The sequence below is a fragment of the Rhinatrema bivittatum genome, chromosome 5 (assembly GCF_901001135.1).
Source record: "Rhinatrema bivittatum chromosome 5, aRhiBiv1.1, whole genome shotgun sequence".
In the NCBI taxonomy this organism is placed as follows: domain Eukaryota; kingdom Metazoa; phylum Chordata; class Amphibia; order Gymnophiona; family Rhinatrematidae; genus Rhinatrema; species Rhinatrema bivittatum.
In genome coordinates, this window is record NC_042619.1 from 86,885,811 (window position 1) to 86,908,060 (window position 22,250).

The window sequence follows — 22,250 nt, forward strand, 5'->3', positions numbered from 1 at the left end:
GTTTGAAAATTCATGGCAAGATATTGAAGGTTTATCAATTTGAAAGTCGTGATAAATGGGGAGAGTTAAATTAGATACATATTCAAAAAGTATTTTTGGATTGTATTGATATTCATGAATTATTTTAGAGTAAAAATCTCTTTTGGCCGTATTAATGTCAGTCGAATAGATGTAGAGTAGTGTTTTGTATCTATCTAGAAGTTGACTTGAGGAATTTTTTCTCCAGGCGTTCTCAGCATGTCTTAAAAGACGTTTTTTATTTTTTATATCGACATTAAACCATGGCGATTTGTGTTTTGTGGAAGCTTTTATTTTTTTTAAAATGGAAGGGCAAATAATATTTTGCTGCATCCAAGTTAATTTTAAGCCAGGAGTTTACTGCAGATAAGGTATTTGAAGTATTCAACTGTTTTAGTGCATCTGGGAGAATGTTTTCTAGAATTTCACTAGAATAGGGTTTAATGAACTTAATGACTTTGACATTATTTTGCGAATGTAAATAAGAGCAGTCCACTTGTAATTTAGTTTTAATTAATTTATGATCCGACCAGGGAATAGATGTGGTAGAAGGAGGAGATATACTAGATATTTTGCTATTGATAAATATAAGATCTAAAATATGTCCTGATTTATGTGTTGGGGATTCAATTGTTTAAAACCCATAGCTATTAGAGAGTTGAGGAAAAGTTCTGCAGACGGTGATAGAGGAGACTTATCCACGTGAAGATTAAAATCTCCTAATAAAATTGTAGGAAAATTGGAATTAATTGAAGAAGCAATGGTTTCAATAAGTGCATCTGGATTTTTATTAAGACAACCTGGAGGAGCATATACTAGTAAAAGTTGTAGAGATTTAGATTTGAATAGGTTTATTTCAATGTGTAACAAGGAGTTAATTGGGACTGATCTGAATTTTAATTTTTTAGCAGATAAAAACAAGAGTCCACCACCTCTTTTTTTTTGTCTAGGACTGGAGAAAATATTATAAAGATTAGTAGGTAATTGATTAATAAGTGTAATATCAGATTTTAATGTTTAATCCATAAATTAACTAATTTGGCAAATTATAATAAAGTCCAATAGGCTGCAGTGCTCTCAGTAAATAGGCATCAACTGTACACAATAATAAATGTTAAGTTTCATGATGCAAATTCTTTCCTTGAAATGATGGACAGGGAGGACTGCTGTTTCATGGTCCTGCAGCAGCAGTGGCCATTGATTAATTATAACCACTGTTAATCAGCAACCAATGAGGGCCCTGACTTTTATAGTGTGGGAAACCGATAAGCATGAGATAACCTACAAGGTGCAGCAGATATTACCATAAGCTTACTGGTCAGACTGGATGGACCATTTGGTCCATTTCTGCCGTCATTTCTATTTTCTAAGAACTTGGAAACACATTGCCAACAAAGAATAAAGGAATTGCTTTACCATGCACAATAAATATACATTAATATGCTGGTTATCTCTTTAAATATATACCCAATAATGAACAAACATTCATAAAAATGAAATCTCTGCACAAGTTCATTCAAATCTGGCATATGAAAGGGAAACGTTTATGAAACAAGTGTGCAACAAAGGATTAGATCTAAGTACATGACAATAAAACACATCTTTAACTAATGGTGAAATAGAATTATAAGAAATTTATACATAAATCTGCTCTTAACCAAGTGAAGTAAATATATTTGATAAATACCTACACAAAAATGAGGCTGAAAGAGAGTAAAACGAGGAAACATTATTTTCACATAAAGGCTGAAAGAGACATAAGAACAGTAGTGGAGTCAAAAGTAGCATCAGAATTTAAGAAAACCTGGGATAAGCACAGATGATCTTTACTCAAGGGGAAGTGGAGATAAAGTCAGATCAAGTAGAATCTGTGGTATACAACAGAAAAGAGAAAAGGCTAGATCATATGTGTCTTGTGGAATTTATCTACCATCATAGTCTCAGTTTTTATTATGTACTATGCCTGTAAGGATTATTGCACATATTTCATTCTGATAAACACATCTTCAAGCATCTTTTAAAAATAAATTTACTAGAATTTTTTAAAATTAACACGCTTGAGAGGTACCAGATTGATAACACTGGGAACTGAAGTTTTCTACTCATCCAGAGGGAGGGTAATGCCCAAAACCATTTCCACTAATAAAGTAGGGCTTTGCCTGTAGAAATGGGTTTTTAGAAAATTGCCTGCCCTATATGAGCATAGAAGTATGCATGCAGGGCCTCTGTGAACTTTTACTCACATCAGGGAGAGGCATTTATGGGTGCAGAGTTGGGGAGGGTATTGCATGTATACACATACTTTTGAATTTACAAAGCATGCATACAATTTTTCTTGGAAAATCTACTCACAAGGGAAGGATAATTTTAGAACAGTCTGCAAAGAGCTGAAGTCTTAAGTTAGGTACCTATATTAAGTTGAATTTAGAAGCCTACATTTTCAGCTTTAAAAAGTGCTTAGGAGTCCTTGAACTGGGGGCTGCCTGGTCAGAAGCTGGTGCCCTACTAGTGATGGAACTGAGGCCCTTCAGATTAGTGCAGACTAGTATTAGCTAGAGACACGGCCCCATCCCTAAGACCTGCTTAGTCCAAGGGAAGTGGGCTCAAAAATGAGTTGCTGGGATATGTCCAATATTCGGACAACTTAATGGTTGATGGCTGCCTGGTAGAACAAGATGGTGAAGTTATGAACTGGAATAATTTTGAAGCAATCTGGTATGACAAGATCTGGAATAAACATTCACAGTGAATAGTGGATTATGTTCAGCACTACCTGTGTACAGAGAACTTTGCTGTGTTCAAGGTAGGGGACCTTCCCTACCAGTTTGTCTGTATACCTTTACTCCAGGAATGGATTTAGGATTTTGACACCCCTAGTCATTTTTTATGCTTTTATCCCCCCCCCCCCCCTTCTCCAGCATCACCTCATGTAAGGGTCTGTTACAGAACAGAAGGCTGTTCTTTATTGAATGAGATTCAGCAGAGCTGAATGTCAACTTGCTGTTCTAGGCTCAGGTATAATAGGTACCTATTGACAAACCCAGGGCTGTTCTACTCCCAGACTTGTATTGGTTGGAGTTGCTTTAGGAAGCAGCCAAAGGAAGGAAAAAAGAGAAAGAGCAAACGCTTGTGTCTATGGGGTTATTTTGGTTATGACTTGAGGCTAAAGAGCCCCCTACAGCAGTCCATCATAAGGGCATGCTTATCCCAATCACTTGCAAGATGAAGAATCTTGGCATTCTCTATGACACTAAGGTGTAGGGATGTGAATCGTTTTTTGACGATTTAAAATATCGTCCGATATATTTTAAATTGTCATAAATCGTTAGGGCCACGATACAATACCAATTCCCCCGATTTATCGTCAAAAAATCGTAAATCGGGGGAAGGGGGAGGGCAGGAAAACCAGCACACTAAAACCCATCCCCGACCCTTTAAATTAAATCCCCCACCCCCCCGAACCCCCCCCCCCCCCAAAATGCCTTAAATTACCCTGGGGTCCAGCGGCGGTCCATAGCTAAATCGGGGGAAGGGGGAGGGCAGGAAAACCGGCACACTAAATCCCCCTAAAACCCACCCCCGACCCTTTAAATTAAATCCCCCCCCCCCCCCAAATGCCTTAAAGTACCCTGGGGTCCAGCGGCGGTCCGAAACGGGCCGAAAACCGGCACACTAAATGCCCCTAAAACCCACCCCCGACCCTTTAAATTAAATCCCCCCCCCTCCCGAACCCCCCCAAATGCCTTAAAGTACCCTGGGGTCCAGCGGCGGTCCGAAACGGGCTCCTGCTGTTGAAGCGTGTTGACTTCAGCCGGCGCCATTTTGCAAAATGGCCGCCGCAAAATGGCGGCGGCCATAGACCAACACAATTCGATCGCAGGAGGTCGCTTCCGGACCCCCGCTGGACTTTTGGCACGTCTTGTGGGGGTCAGGAGGCCCCCCCCAAGCTGGCCAAAAGTCTCTGGGGGTCCAGCGGGCGTCCGGGAGCGATCTCCTGCCGCGAATCGTTTTCCGTACGGATAATGGCGCCGGCGCCATTTTCCATACGGAAAATGGTGCCGGCAGGAGATCGACTGCAGGAGGTCGTTCAGCGGAGGTCTGGAACCCTCGCTGAACGACCTGCAGTCGATCTCCTGCCGGCGCCATTATCCGTACGGAAAACGATTCGCGGCAGGAGATCGCTCCCGGACGCCCACTGGACCCCCAGAGACTTTTGGCCAGCTTGGGGGGGGCCTCCTGACCCCCACAAGACTTGCCAAAAGTCCAGCGGGGGTCCGGAAGCGACCTCCTGCGGTCAAATTGTGTTGGTCTATGGCCGCCGCCATTTTGCGGCGGCCATTTTGCAAAATGGCGCCGGCTGAAGACAACACGCTTCAACAGCAGGAGCCCGTTTCGGACCGCCGCTGGACCCCAGGGTACTTTAAGGCATTTGGGGGGGTTCGGGAGGGGGGGGATTTAATTTAAAGGGTCGGGGGTGGGTTTTATGGGGATTTAGTGTGCCGGTTTTCGGCCCGTTTCGGACCGCCGCTGGACCCCAGGGTACTTTAAGGCATTTGGGGGGGTTCGGGAGGGGGGGGATTTAATTTAAAGGGTCGGGGTGGGTTTTAGGGGGATTTAGTGTGCCGGGTTTCGGACCGCCGCTGGACCCCAGGGTACTTTAAGGCATTTGGGGGGGGATTTAATTTAAAGGGTCGGGGGTGGGTTTTAGGGGGTTTTAGTGTGCCGGTTCACGATTTTCACGATATTCTAAACACCCAAACGGCAACGATACGATTCCCTCCCCCTCCCAGCCGAAATCGATCGTTAAGACGATCGAGGACACGATTCACATCTCTACTAAGGTGTCCTTTTGAGCGCATATGAGCAATGTGGTAAGGACATTTTTCAACAAGTTGCGACTGTTGCACAGGTTGAAACCACACTTACCCTCCAATGATTTCCGAACTGTATTACAGTCTGTGATGTCAGGAATAGACTATAGCATTGCAATCTACATAGGTTTATCAGCAAACACAATCTAGGCTCTTCAGATAGTGCAGAATGTAGCTGCCAGAATTTTGATGGGTACTTGGTTGGGAGACCATGTAACACCTGTTCTGCAGTTGCTTCATTGGCTTCCTGTTGCTTGGTGGGTTATATTTAAGATCATGATGATAGCACATAGGACAGTAATTTTCAATCGGGCATGCAGGCGAACATATACACATGTGGGTGTGTGACCAGATATGTGGTAATTTTATATCCTGCATACATGGGGGCCCATGCATTTTTTAAAATTGCTCCATTTCTTTAGAACTTCTATTTAAAAAAATAGTTTACATTCAAGGAGATGATACTTATTGACAATGAAAAATTGGATTAACGGTTTGCCAGAGATTGCCCCTGATAAAGAAATGAAACAAGACTCAGGTCGGGTTGGCATTTACGAAAAAAATATTTTCAAACAGATTCGGCCCGATTTTAAATGTCCGGCGCACGTACAAACCGGGGGTTACGTGTGTGGCTGGGCCTTGTGTGCAGTGCGCACATGTTAAAAGGGGCCCAGCCACGCGTGTAACCCTCGTTAAGTGCACAAGAACCGGGCAGAAGAAAAGGGGCAGGGAAGGGGCACGGAGGGGTGGTCCAGGGGTGGGGTAGGGCAGAGTTGGAGGCGGCAGGTACATTGGCCATTTGCCGCAGTGCTGGGCGATCGCGGGCTGGCAGCTTGCCAGCTCAGGAGCTGGCATAAGTTCAAAAACAAGAAAAAAAAAGGTAGGGCCTTCTAAGGGTCGGGGAGGAGAGGGAAAGAGGGAGGAAGGGTAAGTAGGAGGGTAGGAATGTTCCCTCCCAGTCCGCTCCTTAATTGGAGGGAGGGAACTGGGGGAGGCCTGATCTCATCGCCTTGCGTAAATTGCAATTTTCAACCACCCCTTGCGTGCGCTGCCCTGGATTTTATAACATGCGCACGCCGGCGCACAACATATTATAAAATCATGCATCCATGTGGTGTACTGGGTAGTGCACATGGACACGTGCATGTATTTTTTTTTTTAAATCTACCCCATTATATATAAGATAAGTGTCATTTGATAAAATATTTCCTGATTTTTTATATGCATAATGAAAAAGCTCATAAAAAACTTGGGAGCCCTATGATTAAAGAAACTCAAGCTGCATCTCATTTTAGTGGTTGGTATAAGTTTCTTTAACCACTGTATAATTGAAAAATTGCATGCTCTATTTGTCTATGACAGTCTCCAAAAAGGGTTTTTAAATCGTTTGGTTTTTGCCATGAATATTTTCCTGTGTGCTTTATGAAAGAATAATTGTGAATTATTGTCTCAGAAGATAAGGGTCATTTTTTTCTTTGATTGCATGCATATTTTGGCATTGTTAACACCCTTGCAGTGAATTCCCTTTACAAAAAGGATTACCATAATTTCCAAACTGGATGTGATGGTGTTGCCTACAATATCTCAGATGAATGAAGTAGTCATACACTTCAAAAGAGACTTGGAATACCAGAAGAAAAGGAAGCAAGACCTCAGAGATAACCAAGGGATTATGAAAGGAAATAATCACTAATCCTGAGGGAGGCTCAAATGATTGCTTGTAGAGAATATGCAAAGTATTCTATGTACTAAGACAGTGGTTCTCAACCTTTTTTTGGCCAGGACACACCTGACAGATGGTTCTTACATGAGTGACACACTGAACATGTGACCGTCAGGGCTAAATGTAAACATGCACTCTGTGTCCACAGGAACCCCCTCAACCCCCAACAATGGGTGCAGAGCAGAACTAGGGCATTACCCATACAACTCACCACACAAAAAAGATATTCTGGTTCTGTTTAGGGGTGTGAATCGTGTGATCGATCGTCTTAACGATCGATTTTGGCTGGGGGGGGGAGGGAAATCTGATCGTCATGTTTTGTTTTGTTTTGTTTTTTTAAATCGTTAAAAATCGTAAATCAGGGGAGGGCGGGAAAACCGGCACACCAAAACAACCCTAAAACCCACCCCGAACCTTTAAAACAAATCCCCCACCCTCCCGAACCCCCCCAAAATGTTTTAAATTACCTGGGGTCCAGTGGGGGGGGGGGGGGTCCCGGCACGATCTCCCGCTCTCTGGCCATGGCTGCGTTGAGAAATGGCGCCGGTCCCTTTGCCCTTATCATGTGACAGGGCAAAGGTAGCGCCGGCGCCATTTTGGTTCCTGGCTCCCGACGTCACGCGTGCAGGAGATCGCTCCCGGACACCCGCTGGACCCCCAGGGACTTTTGGCCAGCTTGGGGGGGCCTCCTGACCCCCACAAGACTTGCCAAAAGTCCAGCGGGGGTCCGGGAGCGACCTGCACGCGGGCCGTATTGCCAATATTCAAAATGGCGCCAGCGCTACCTTTGCCCTCACTATGTCATACGGGCGAGTATAGCCAAATGCCATTTGGCGGATAAATTGATCCGTGCAGGCAGGTTTACGATTGCTCTTCTAGAAATCGGCTCCCACAATGGCATGCTGGAGGCAGCAAAAACATGAAATAGGTCTGATTGAGAAGCTTATCCATTTGCTCAAGCGGCACAAACCAAATAAGCCTGATACTTCACTTTCAATGCATATCCAGCATAGCTCTCTGCTTCAACGGCAAGGGAGAAAGACTGATACTTTACGCATATCCAGCATAGCTCTTTGCTTTAACGGCAGGGGAGAAAGACTGATACTTTATGCATATCCAGCATAGCTCTCTGCTTTAACGGCAGGGGAGAAAGACTGATACTTTATGCTTGTCCAGCATAGCTCTCTGCTTTAACGGCAGGGGAGAAAGACTGATGTTTCACACATAACCAGCATGGCTCTCTGCTTCAACGGCAGGGGAGAAAGTCTGATGCTTCACTTTCAATGCATGTCCAGCATAACTCTCTGCTTCAACGGCAGGGGGAATGAAGAAAAGAGGATCTATATACAGACAACAACCAAAAAGGACTGAATTACATAGTCTGGGAAAACAAATAAGCATGGGTGTAGCTTGCTTATTGCGGCAGTTACTACCCCTAACTAATTAAGCTAAATATTTCACATAGATGCAGTTCCAACACTGCTCTCTGCATTAATGGTGGGGGTGGAAGGGAAATAGAACCAAAAGGTTACTAAGAGCCAAGAGTAACAGATAAGTATGAGAAAAAAAATGTGCAAAGCTTGCTGGGCAGACTGGATGGGCTGTTTGGTCTTCTTCTGCCATCATTTCTACGTTTCTATGTTTCATTTCTATATGTTGTTGTACGACAAAATCTGGGCATCCTACTGGTCTTCTAGGGCAAGTAGGAATGAGTGACTGGGGACCTGAACGAGGTGATCAGTGCTAACATATGCAAAGGAAAAAAACAACTGGTACAATAGATAAGCCCGACGGAGGATACTGGGTGAATGGTATATTCGGTATAGTTGTGACGATGGATAGAATTGTGAATTGGTGTACCTACCTCTGGGTATGTTGTGGTTGATGTTATAAATTAAAAGTTACAACAACAAAAAAAACAGGTTGATTAAAAGTACAATAGAGATCCATTTGACTTCTGAAGTCTGATAATGTCCATGAAACTTAACATCTTTAGTAATAAGAAATGTCATTTATTTACAATAATTTCTCTTCCGTGTCATTGCCAAAAAATAACTGTATGCCTGTCCCCTAGAAAATTTAAGATGGCAGTTTATCCTGTCTCCATTGTTAACCTAATATCTTAAAGACATTCCTATTTATGTGCTTATTTTACTCTTACTTAGATTATATTTAAACTACCACTATTTGGTAGACCCTATATATTAAAGATCAAAGTATCACTTTATATTTTCCTAAATTTTTTACACTCTTTGATACTTGATACAGATCAAAGATGCCTTAAATGAGTGGTTGTCTTGTTTCCATTGTTTGTGAACTGGGAAATGCCTCTTGTTCACAGCTAACTGGGGATCACAGCGCATTAAGCTTTTTTTCTTTGATGGCTGCACATCAAAACATGTGGGGGTTAAAACTGGCAACAGGATTATAAATATCTCCATTATTCATTTTTTCAAAGAAAAGATTGGTTTGAAAGATGCAATAATCTTTGTCTTATGGTTGTTGGAAAGAGATTATATAAAAGGCTATATTCAGATATAATTCTCTTACAAAATCATTTTTTTTGTTTGCATGGTTTAATGATTTTGATTTTAGAGTCCTTGGGGCTATTATGGAAAAGTTTATGTTCTCTAAAACTAAGAAGCCTCCTTGTGCCCAAGGTGCTGCTCATCCACCATGAAGTTCATTTCCGTTCTCACTTGTAATGTTTTTCTAAATCTCTTAGCTTCTTCTCAGCACACTGATCAAACAGCAGATGCACAATCTTTTCTTCTTTGAACTTGGTGAAGCAAAGATGCACACATAACTGATTTCAAAGGATTGATTCTTGGTTGTAAAAAAAAAATCCTAACTTGCATGTATATTCTTGGATTTTGCACAGGTGTCATTTACAATCTTAAATTTGTTACATAAAATCATTCATTTGTAAATATAGTTATAATCTACTATTAACCATCTGTTTCAAATCAAGCTCTGTGAACACATCAGCAAACAAAATAGGTAATATAACAGCTTGTGTAGAAACCAAAATTGAACAGTTTGCCAAACAAAACTAGGACTAATACCTTTAAAATATTCTTTTAGTTACCCAGATCTACATTTTAGATGAGAACAAACTGATAAAGGTTTTGATGTGATACATCATCATTACTATTTGATTTTTACAATTGATTTGATGCTGACATTTTTATCCTATTCCTTCCATTAACATAATTTACAGTTAGATCTACTAAAGGATGCAATTGTTTTATTTCGGTCTCATACCTCAGTTTTGCATCCAGCGAGCCTTTTCGCAGGCGCTAAAGCATTTTTTGGCTGCATAACAAGTGCAACAAGACATTAGATAAAATTGTTCCGTAGCCCTATTTCTGCAAGTACGTAAAGTCACAAACAGGTTGATATTCATCCCACTTAGCTGGATAAGTTCAGACTTATCTGGCTAATTGGCACCATTTCAATATTTGGCTGTGTTCAGTGGCCATCACGTAACCAGATAACTATTTATCCAGCTAAACAGTAAGTGGCTAAGTGGGGATGGGACACAGGCATTCTGGGGTGGAGCTAACTGGCTAACTTACAGGGAGATTTATCAAGATGCAGCTGGGCTATAATGGGCACTAAATAGCGTGCATCATGCGATAAATGCTATATATCACGCGATATAACCTTTTCATAGCAATATTGCATGATATGTATTTATTTTTATTTTATTTATTTAAAAGATTTGTAGCCTGCACATTTCAGTGTAGTTCATTGCGGTTTACATAATATAATTAAAAAACAAATTACATTAAAGGCCGGATTTTAAAACCCCGGCACGCGTAAATCCTGGGGTTTACGTGCGTGGCTGAGACTTACGTGCGCCGGGCCAATTTTCAAACCAGCCCAGCCACGCACGTAAACCCTGGGACACATGTAAGTGCCGGGGCCTCAAAAGGGGGTGGTCCGAGGGGCAGAGCGGGGCAGCCTGGGACAGTGCCATTCTTCACTGTCCCAGCTGCTGGCACACACAACTTACTTCAGCTTGGGAGCTGAAGTAAGTTGTAAGGTAAAAACCAAAAAAAATTTAGATTTAGGGGTTGGGGAGGAGAAGGGAAGGGGAAGGGAGGGTTGGGTAGGGAGTAGGGAAGTTCTCTCCCAGTCTGCTCCTTAATTGGAACATGCGTCACCGCATGAATTTGCACAATTGTACCCCCCATTGCTCACACCACGCTTGCATGGATAAAATCCAGCGCGCGTGTGCGTGCGGCCCGTCAATTTTATAACATGTGCACGTGGGCATCCGCATGTTATAAAATTTGTACGTCCATGTGTGTGCATTGGGAAATGTGCACAACTTACAAAATCTACCCTTAAGTGTAAACAAGAGAAAAAAAAACATTAATTCTTAAGAGCCTGAAATGTTATTAACACTGATCACCCTGTTCAGCTCCCCAGTCACAGATATAAGAGCTTACTCATGCCTACTTGCCTAAGAAGACTATTAGGGTGCCCAAATCTTATTCTTAATCAAGAAGTCATACTAGTACTCCAGAGACTTTAAAGCAAAAGTAAAAACATTAGTTTTTAGTACTTTTTGAATAATTTAATGTTGACACATTTCTGAGCGACTCTGGAAAGTTATTCCAAAGTCATGGACCAGCAATAGAAAAGGCCCTGTTTCTTGTGATGTCATGCCTTGGTATCTTAAAAGTTGATTTTAAAAGCCCTATACACCAAAGCTGGGAGATACTTGTGCTTCTCGGGCCGCAGTGCATCACACAGATTTTAAAAAGTGTGTGAGTGCACAGTATATGCATAAATCAAAACATTTTTAAAAGAGGCGGGGCATGGATGTGGTCTGGGCAGAGAATGGGTGGGACATAGGTATTCTGGGAAGTGGCCTTTAAATTTGCGCGTATTTACGTGCACAAGCGCATGCCAGGATCCCCAACTGTGTACCTTTATAAGTAATAAAATTTAAAAAAAACTAGACAAATCAGCGGGGTTTTAAGGGTTGGGTTTAAAAGAAAGGTTACATTTGAGGGGGGTTAGGAAGTCTGATCCGTTAGCTGGGAGAAAAGCAAACAAACTGGGAAAAAGGGCTATTGCGTCTGCGCATGTTGTTTTTAAAATCCCTCCCCCACTTACATGGTAGAACCAGCATTTGTTCACACATGCACATGTCCATATAAAATTGTGCACACATGTACGATTTTATACCATGTGCACATATACGCATGTTTGTTATAAAATGGCCGCATCCATTTGCGCAAGTCAACATATGCGTATATATGTATGCCCGCGCGGCTATTTAAAAGTTACTATCTTAGGCTATTCGCAATGTCATGCATTATTTTTGCATTAAAGCCACCTCTATGTAAATTAGCTGCTTTGCATGCATAAATTACATCATGCATTGAAAGCAGTTAATGCATAATAAAATCTATGTAAATAAAATAGCATGGCTGACTTAGAAAATTTTCAGACATGTTATTTTAGCTACACCTTTTGGGAAATAGTTATCCTAGCACAGGAAAGCTGGGATTCTAACATAGGTCCTGATGCTCCCTTTCTAGAATTAAAGGCCCAGGCGGCCCAACCCCCCAAAGTTGAAACACTGAGAGGAGAGGATCACCTTGCTGGTGGCTGAAAGGAATCAGTAAGTTTTTGCTTGGGACATTGACTTTTTTAAAAGTATTGGGGCAAAGTTAACTATTTGGGAATATTATTTAGTGTGTTTGTGTGTTTGTGCCTTTAATAGTCAGAAAGGCAGTGAATAAACAAGTTAGACTGTTTGCATTTTTAAATAGTCAGTCAATAAGGTAGCAGTAGGTAGGCAGTGAATACACAAGTTAGACTGTTTGTATTTTTAGTCAGTCAATAAGGTAGCAGTAGGTAGGCAGTGAATAAACAAGTTAGACTGTTTGTATTTTTAGTCAGTCAATAAGGTAGCAGTAGATAGTGTGTTTATTTTTAAAAGTCTGCAGAACTGAGTGTTCTCCAGACTTTTAAAGAGCTGACTGTTTGTTTTTAATACTAACTGAGTGCATTGTATTGAAAAAAAAAAACCCCCACAAAAAAGTAGCCAGAAGCTAGAAATAAGCTAGGAGCAGTATATACCAAAGTAAAAAAGTTGAATAGTTCAGCTCAGTTACTCACCTTGGAAAGGTGTTGAGGTAGTGTGATTGGGTTTGAATAGGGACCAACATTTGTTAATCAAGGGAGCAGTGAGTCACTCAGGCTGACTAACTGAAGTTAGACTGTTTGTATTTCCCAACCCTCCCACCCCTTGCCCACCCACCCCTAGCTCATCCCTTAATTTATAGGCAGGTGCCACTTTCACAAAAAAAAAAAAATCAACAACAACTTTATTGAGAATTCGATCAGACCCAGGTGGCCACTACCAGACACATAGTGAATTCACTAATACATTTAAAGGAAGTTAGACACATTCCTACTCCCATAGCAATCTAAAACTTAACTAGGAACTGATCAAAATTGAGATGAAGGCAGCAGTCCAGCAGCAAGAGGGGGGCTTCCCAGTCTTTTGCATCGAGTGTCATGTATGATTTTTCACCCACCGGTGAGAAGTTGTACATGTGCATGCGATGCAAAGAGCTCCTGGCTCTCAAAGAACGAGTCCGATCTCTGGAGGCTAGAGTGGCAGACCTGGAGGAGCTGAGGCAGACAGAGAGGTATATAGATGAGACCTTCAGGGACATAGTAGTCAAGTCCCAACTTCAGACTGGCAGCCCTGGTGCTGCCTTAGAGGAAGAAGGTCTCATAATGGGAGAGCACCAACCAGGTGTAGCAGGAAAGGATCCTGTAGCAAGGACTTGCTCTCTAGGTGATGCATTGTCCTTTCGCACTGAGGATATCTCCCCAAGGCCTACTGCCCAGGAGGGAAGGGTTAGGTCGGCCGTCATAGTTGGTGATTCGATTATTAGGAATGTAGATAGCTGGGTGGCTGGTGGGCGTGAGGATCACCTGGTAACATGCCTACCTGGTGCGAAGATGGCGGACCTCACGCGTCACCTAGATAGGATTTTAGACAGTGCTGGGGAGGAGCCGGCTGTTGTGGTACACGTGGGCACCAACGACATAGGAAAATGTAGGAGGGAGGTTCTGGAAGCCAAATTTAGGCTCTTAGGTAGAAAGATTAAATCGAGAACCTCCAGGGTAGCATTCTCTGAAATGCTCCCTGTTCCACGCGCAGGTCACCAGAGGCAGGCAGAGCTCCGGAGTCTCAATGCGTGGATGAGACGATGGTGCAAGGAAGAGGGATTCAGTTTTGTTAGGAACTGGGGAACCTTTTGGGGAAGGGGGAGTCTCTTCCGAAGGGATGGGCTCCACCTTAACCAGGGTGGAACCAGACTGCTGGCGCTAACCTTTAAAAAGGAGATAGAGCAGCTTTTAAACTAGAACAAAGGGGAAAGCCAACAGTCGCTCAGCAGCGCATGGTTCGGAGAGAGGTATCTTTAAAGGATACTAATGATGCATTAGAATTAGGGCATCCCGACAGTGAGGTTCCAATAATTAGAAAAGTAGTCCAAGTGCCTGTAACTAAAAACTCACCTGAGCTAAAAAATTCTAACTTATCCCTATCAATTAAAAAGCAGAATAAAAATACAAACAAAAAACAAACTTTGAAATGTTTGTATGCTAATGCCAGAAGTCTAAGAAGTAAGATGGGAGAATTAGAATGTATAGCAGTAAATCATGACATAGACTTAATTGGCATCTCAGAGACATGGTGGAAAGAGGATAACCAATGGGACAGTGCTATACCGGGGTACAAATTATATCGCAATGACAGAGAGGAGCACTCGGGAGGAGGTGTGGCGCTTTATGTCCGGGTTGGCATAGAGTCCAACAGGATAAACATCCTGCATGAGACTAAATACAAAATTGAATCTTTATGGGTAGAAATCCCTTGTGTGTCAGGGAAGACTACAGTGATAGGGGTATACTACCGTCCACCTGGTCAAGATGGTGAGATGGACAGTGAAATGCTAAGAGAAATTAGGGAAGCTAACCAAATTGGTAGTGCAGTAATAATGGGAGACTTCAATTACCGCAGAACACACAAAGTGCAGATAAGTGTTCAATCCTGACAGAGCACTCACAAAGTGTGTACAAATTAAAGTTTTTTTATTTCTTCAAATATGGCAACTCCACTGGATTATACAGGAAAGAGCTTAATGGCGTCCCCCGACACGGTCCCGTGTTTCGCCGCGGGCTGCATCGGGAGGACTCGCCACCAGGAATTCACAAGAAAACTGTAAAACAAAATTAAACATCAGGACAACAAAACAGGACTTACGACCGACCATGTTGCAAAAGAGTACAGAAAGTCATAACATACCTGACAGCAAACGTACTTGAAAGGTGACAGGGAGCACACTACCCTTAACCACTGACAGGTATTTAAAGCTAGGCAGAAGGCGCCAAAAACCTACAGGAGAACCAATCACGTGGGTCAGAGGACCCCGTTCATTGGTTCCCGTTCCTGTAGTGCACCTCAGCTGGAATGCAGACCAACCTACCCTGTTACTCAGGACTCTATGTGAACAAAAACCATTCAATTTCCCGGTTCAGGCCCTTCGGAGACACTGAGTCTGAAGTAAAGATCCAGCGTTGTTCAATCCGACCTAACTGTTCAGCATAGTTACCACCTCGGGGCGGCCGTGGAAACACCTCAATCACACTGTATACAAGGTCTGAAAGGGTATGCGATTTTTTTATCCAATGATCAACCAGGGGTTCATTCTCTCGCGAATGGCGAATATAATCCGGGTTTTAACCATGCGAGAGGTTTTCCCAACGTATATCAAAGGACAAGGACAGGTGATAACATAAACAACTCCAGACGTGGTGCAGTCGGAGTGAGAGCGTAACTGAAAGATTTTTTGAGTAACTGGATGAGTGAAACAAGTAGTGGGTGACGTATAAGAACACACTGTACAACGACCGCACGGATAATGACCGACCACACTGTCAGGATCCTGTGACACTGGAAAGTCAGTGTGAATAAGTTTATCACGTAAGTTTTTCCCCCTACGAAAAGTAAATCGGAGGGGACCAGGAAACAGAGTGTTCAGAGATAGGGCCTCCCAGTGTCTACGGATCATGGCAGTGATCTGGCGACTGAGGGTTGATCATTGGATAAAAAAATCGCATACCCTTTCAGACCGTGTATACAGTGTGATTGAGGTGTTTCCACAGCCTCCCCGAGGTGGTAACTATGCTGAACAGTTAGGTCGGATTGAACAACGCTGGATCTTTACTTTAGACTCAGTGTCTCCGAAGGGCCTGAACCGGGAAATTGAATGTTTTCTATTCACTTAGAGTCCTGAGTAACAGGGTAGGTTGGTCTGCATTCCAGCTGAGGTGCACTACAGGAACGGGAACCAATGAACGGGGTCCGCTGACCCACGTGATTGGTTCTCCTGTAGGTTTTTGGCGTCCTTCTGCCTAGCTTTAAATACCTGTCAGTGGTTAAGGGTAGTGCGCTCCCTGTCACCTTTCAAGTACGTTTGCTGTCAGGTATGTTATGACTTTCTGTACTCTTTTGCAACATGGTCGGTCGTAAGTCCTGTTTTGTTGTCCTGATGTTTAATTTTGTTTTACAGTTTTCTTGTGAATTCCTGGTGGCGAGCCCTCCCGATGCAGCCCGCGGAGAAACACGGGACCGTGTCAGGGGACGCCATTAAGCTCTTTCCTGTATATTCCATTGGAGTTGCCATATTTGAAGAAATAAAAAACTTTAATTTGTACACACTTTGTGAGTGCTCTGTCAGGATTGAACACTTATCTGCACTTTGTGTGTTCTGCGATATTGCTCTAAGTGCAGTCTCTGCTCGTTATGTACTTTTGGTCTTGGATAGACTTCAATTACCCCAATATTGACTGGGTAAATGTATCATTGGGTCACACGAGAGCAGTGGTTCTCAACCCTGTCCTGGGGACCCCACCAGCCAGTCGGCTTTTCAGGATACCCACAATGAATATGCATGAGAGAAAATTTGCATGTTATGGAGGCAGTGCATGCAAATGTTCTCGCATGCGTATTCATTGTGGATATCTTGAAAACCCGACTGGCTGGTGGGGTCCCCAGGACAGGGCTGAGAACCACTGCACTAGAGAGATAACGTTCCTGGATGGAATAAATGATAGCTTTATGGAGCAATTGTTTCAGGAACCGACGAGAGAGGGAGCAATTTTAGATCTAATTCTCAGTGGAGCACAGGACTTGGTGAGAGAGGTAACGGTGGTGGGGCCGCTTGGCAATAGTGATCATAATATGATCAAATTTGATTTAATGACTGGAAAAGGAACAGTGTGCAAATCCAAGGCTCTCGTGCTAAACTTTCAAAAGGGAAACTTTGATAAAATGAGAAAAATTGTTAGAAAAAAACTGAAAGGAGCAGCTACAAAAGTAAAAAATGTCCAAGAGGCGTGGTCAGTGTTAAAAAATACCATTCTAGAAGCACAGTCCAGATGTATTCCACACATTAAGAAAGGTGGAAAGAAGGCAAAACGATTACCGGCATGGTTAAAAGAGGAGGTGAAAGAAGCTATTTTAGCCAAAAGATCTTCATTCAAAAATTGGAAGAAGGATCCAACAGAAGAAAATAGGATAAAGCATAAACATTGACAAGTTAAATGTAAGACATTGATAAGACAGGCTAAGAGAGAATTTGAAAAGAAGTTGGCTGTAGAGGCAAAAACTCACAGTAAAAACTTTTTTAAATATATCCGAAGCAGAAAGCCTGTGAGGGAGTCAGTTGGACCGTTAGATGATCGAGGGGTTAAAGGGGCACTTAGAGAAGATAAGGCCATCGCGGAAAGATTAAATGATTTCTTTGCTTCGGTGTTTACTGAAGAGGATGTTGGGGAGGTACCCGTAATGGAGAAAGTTTTCATGGGTAATGATTCAGATGGACTGAATCAAATCACGGTGAACCTAGAAGATGTGGTAGGCCTGATTGACAAACTGAAGAGTAGTAAATCACCTGGACCGGATGGTATACACCCCAGAGTTCTGAAGGAACTAAAAAATGAAATTTCAGACCTATTAGTAAAAATTTGTAACTTATCATTAAAATCATCCATTGTACCTGAAGACTGGAGGATAGCAAATGTAACCCCAATATTTAAAAAGGGCTCCAGGGGCGATCCGGGAAACTACAGACCGGTTAGCCTGACTTCAGTGCCAGGAAAAATAGTAGAAAGTGTTCTAAACATCAAAATCACAGAACATATAGAAAGACATGGTTTAATGGAACAAAGTCAGCATGGCTTTACCCAGGGCAAGTCTTGCCTCACAAATCTGCTTCACTTTTTTGAAGGAGTTAATAAATACGTGGATAAAGGTGAACCGGTAGATATAGTATACTTGGATTTTCAGAAGGCATTTGACAAAGTTCCTCATGAGACGCTTCTAGGAAAAGTAAAAAGTCATGGGATAGGTGGCGATGTCCTTTCGTGGATTGCAAACTGGCTAAAAGACAGGAAACAGAGAGCAGGATTAAATGGACAATTTTCTCAGTGGAAGGGAGTGGACAGTGGAGTGCCTCAGGGATCTGTATTGGGACCCTTACTGTTCAATATATTTATAAATGATCTGGAAAGAAATACGACGAGTGAGATAATCAAATTTGCAGATGACACAAAATTGTTCAGAGTAGTTAAATCACAAGCAGATTGTGATAAATTGCAGGAAGACCTTGTGAGACTGGAAAATTGGGCATCCAAATGGCAGATGAAATTTAATGTGGATAAGTGCAAGGTGATGCATATAGGGAAAAATAACCCATGCTATAATTACACAATGTTGGGTTCCACATTAGGTGCTACAACCCAAGAAATAGATCTAGGTGTCATAGTGGATAACACATTGAAATCGTCGGTGCAGTGTGCTGCGGCAGTCAAAAAAGCAAACAGAATGTTGGGAATTATTAGAAAAGGAATGATGAATAAAACGGAAAATGTCATAATGCCTCTGTATCACTCCATGGTGAGACCGCACCTTGAATACTGTGTACAATTCTGGTCGCCGCATCTCAAAAAAGATATAATTGCGATGGAGAAGGTACAGAGAAGGGCTACCAAAATGATAAGGAGAATGGAACAACTCCCCTATGAGGAAAGACTAAAGAGGTTAGGACTTTTCAGCTTGGAGAAGAGACGACTGAGGGGGGATATGATAGAGGTGTTTAAAATCATGAGAGGTCTAGAACGGGTAGATGTGAATCGGTTATTTACTCTTTCGGATAGTAGAAAGACTAGGGGGCACTCCATGAAGTTAGCATGGAGCACATTTAAAACTAATCGGAGAAAGTTCTTTTTTACTCAACGCACAATTAAACTCTGGAATTTGTTGCCAGAGAATGTGGTTAGTGCAGTTAGTATAGCTGTGTTTAAAAAAGGATTGGATAAGTTCTTGGAGGAGAAGTCCATTACCTGCTATTAAGTTCACTTAGAGAATAGCCACTGCCATTAGCAATGGTTACATGGAATAGACTTAGTTTTTGGGTACTTGCCAGGTTCTTATGGCCTGGATTGGCCACTGTTGGAAACAGGATGCTGGGCTTGATGGACCCTTGGTCTGACCCAGTATGGCATTTTCTTATGTTCTTAAAGCTACCAGGGTCTTACCAGATGCCTTGCCCACCCAAGGGCCGCCATTTGAGATGACCCCACAAAAAGTATAAAAATAGAGTAAATCTGGCACACAGCAACACCCCATCCCCATCAGGTTAAGGCACTCCCCATTCAATTTTATCCCCCTGGTCTAATAGTTCCCTCCTCCTTAATGCAATCCCCCACCCGCAAAAGCTGTCCCCCCCTTTCCATTAAATGTACATCCTAGTAAGCCCCCCCCGTCCTCCCCCAGCTTCCAAAAAATACATGCCCCCACACTGGAGCCCCCCCTCCCTTACCTTAAAAAAAATGATTGGTGCTCAGTGGATGGCACAGGGTGCCCCTTAGCTCAGGGCCCAGTCAGTGCTATTTTTCAAAATGGTGCCAATCAGCCTTTGCCCCTACCCTTCCTCATACGGCAACCCTGGGGTAGGCAGGAGGTCTGGTAACCACCCCCTAGTGGATTTATTACAACTTTGCGGAAGATCGTGTTGGGCCACATAGCCCTTTAAAGCGATGGTGACCCCGCATTGGGGGCCACCATCATGCATTTTCAAGGCCCCTGCTACTTTCTTTTGTCTTGTGGACAAAAGAAGGTAGCAATATTGCAACAATATTTTGTCAGGGAGGGCCAAAATATCACAGAACCCCACAGCCACCCCCCTCCCCCCGATATTGGGCATCTCCTGCAATAAAATAAAGTGACTAAGTGAATCTAGGGGGGTCTCAGCAGTGATGGACACAAGAGACAAGAGGTTTTATTATACAGCAGAAAGTAACCCGAGGAGCGGGTTTGTAAACACAGTCCAGAGTAGAAAGACCTTTAGATGGATTCTCCAGTAGTGGTCCACAGAGCAGGGTAACCCGGGGAATACTTCCTCCTGGTAGTTCTTGTGCAAGGTACTATCTCCGGTAGAGGCCCGCAGCGCAGGGTAGGCCGGAGGCTGGTATTGGAAGTAGGCACAAGGCAGCATGGATCCGGTAGTGGTCCGCGGAGCAGGGTAACCCAAGGATCCACACAGCATGAAGAGAGGAAGAGAGTAGCGCAGATCTTGTACTCACTCCGAAGTGTAGCAGAAGAGCTACTGTCATAGTCGCAGTGGAGACATGAAGCACGGGAACACTGGAGGGTCCGTCCGTAGTAGCAGTAAGAGGTGCTCACTTAGGCTGGAGAATGTGAGACTCGCAGAGAAGGCTCTCCGAGGAGCGGATAGCCCTGAGTGTAGCAAGGCCCCTGAGGAGTGGGTACTTGAGTCACTCAGTCTGGAATGCAGGAACAGTGAGGCGAAGCGTCTCTGAGTAGTGGAATTAAGCAAGACGGAAATCCTTGCTAACTCGTAGGTAAGAAAGTCCAGTAGGTTTAAATACATGTAGGCAGGTGACGTCATGCGGAGGGAATACCCCCAAGGTTCCCATCATGACGTGGATAAGACGGGGGCAGGCACGCGCGCGCATGCCCTAAGTCACACCAGATTCAAGATGGCGACCGGGATCGCCCATGCCATCCTGGGAACGCCAGGGAGGTTGGCTTGCTGAGGCAGTGGTGGCCATCTTTGCCAGAATCGGAGCTGCAGGGCAAAAAGAGGTGAGCAGCAAAGGTCGCAGCCATCTGCGACTGACAGGCGCAATAGATAGCAGAAAAGGACCAACAGTCCATCCAGTCTGACCAGCAAGCTTCCCATGGTAGTATCTGCCGTGCTGTGCAGATTACCTCCATGTATCAGTCAGTTTTACTTGACATGCTGTGATTATGTATTTGGCCATAGAAGTAGTCCTGTGTTTTTTCCTTAATGTCTATGCATCAGTACCCTAGAGTGTAAAAACGTCATGGCTCATATTGGTTGTCTCTGAATCCAAATTCCTCTTTCCTCCCCCCCCCCCCCCCCCCCCCATTCCCCTTGTTTGAAGCAGAGAGTGATGTTGCAGTTGCATCAAAAGCAACAAGGCTTATTGGTTAAGAGTAGTAATCCCATGCTTTTTGTTAATGGTAATAACTACTGTTCTGTGCAGATTGCTCTCATGCTTATCAGTTTCTCAGACCGTAAAAGTCAGGGCCCTCATTGGTTGCTGTCTAAACCCAGTTCCCCCTTTCCCCTGCCATTGAATCAGAGAGCAATGTTAGAGTTGCATCAAAAGTATAGGAAAATTAGTTCTTACCTGTTAATTTTCGTTCCTGTAGTACCACGGATCAGTCCAGACAGTGGGTTGAGCCTCCTTTCCAGCAGGTGGAGACAGACTAAAACTTGAAGGATGCCCTATATCAGGACAGAGCCTATCCTCTAACCCTTCAGTATAACGTATGTCAAAGCAGAAAACAAGAAACCCAAGAATAGGATCAAGCAAGTAACCATAAAGCTCAAAGGAGCAACTATAGAATAATGAAGAAACATGGTATACCTATACGCTCTTGCATAAACTTGGTATAAAAAACGACCAAGGCTTCCGGTGTAATTGCTCAGTAATCTTGCACAAAGTGAAATATGAAAATCTGCAAACCTGCAAGAAAACAAGCTTCGAGAGGACAGAAAGACAGACAGGGAAGGGCGTCTGGACTGATCCGTGGTACTACAGGAACGAAAATTAACAGGTAAGAACTAATTTTCCTTTCCTGTACGTACCTGGATCAGTCCAGACAGTGGGATGTACCAAAGCTTCCCTAAACTGGGTGGGACTGAGACAGTCCCGCTCGAAGCACTTGCCACCCAAAGGAACCGAAAACCGGAGCGTGCACATCCAGACGGTAGTGCCGAGCAAAAGTGTGCAGAGACGTCCAAGTGGCGGCCCTGCAAATCTGGGGGGAGACAGATTGACTCTCTACCCACAAAGTAGCCTGAGAATGCAGAGAACGCAGAGAATGGGCCTTGAGACCCTCAGGAAGCGGACGCCGAGGAAATGGCTTCCTTCAACCACCGCGCAATTGTGGTCTTAGAAGCCTGTTTACCCCGGTTGGGACCACTCCAAAGGACAAAGAGATGGTCCGATATGCAAAAGTCATTGGTGACCTGGAGATA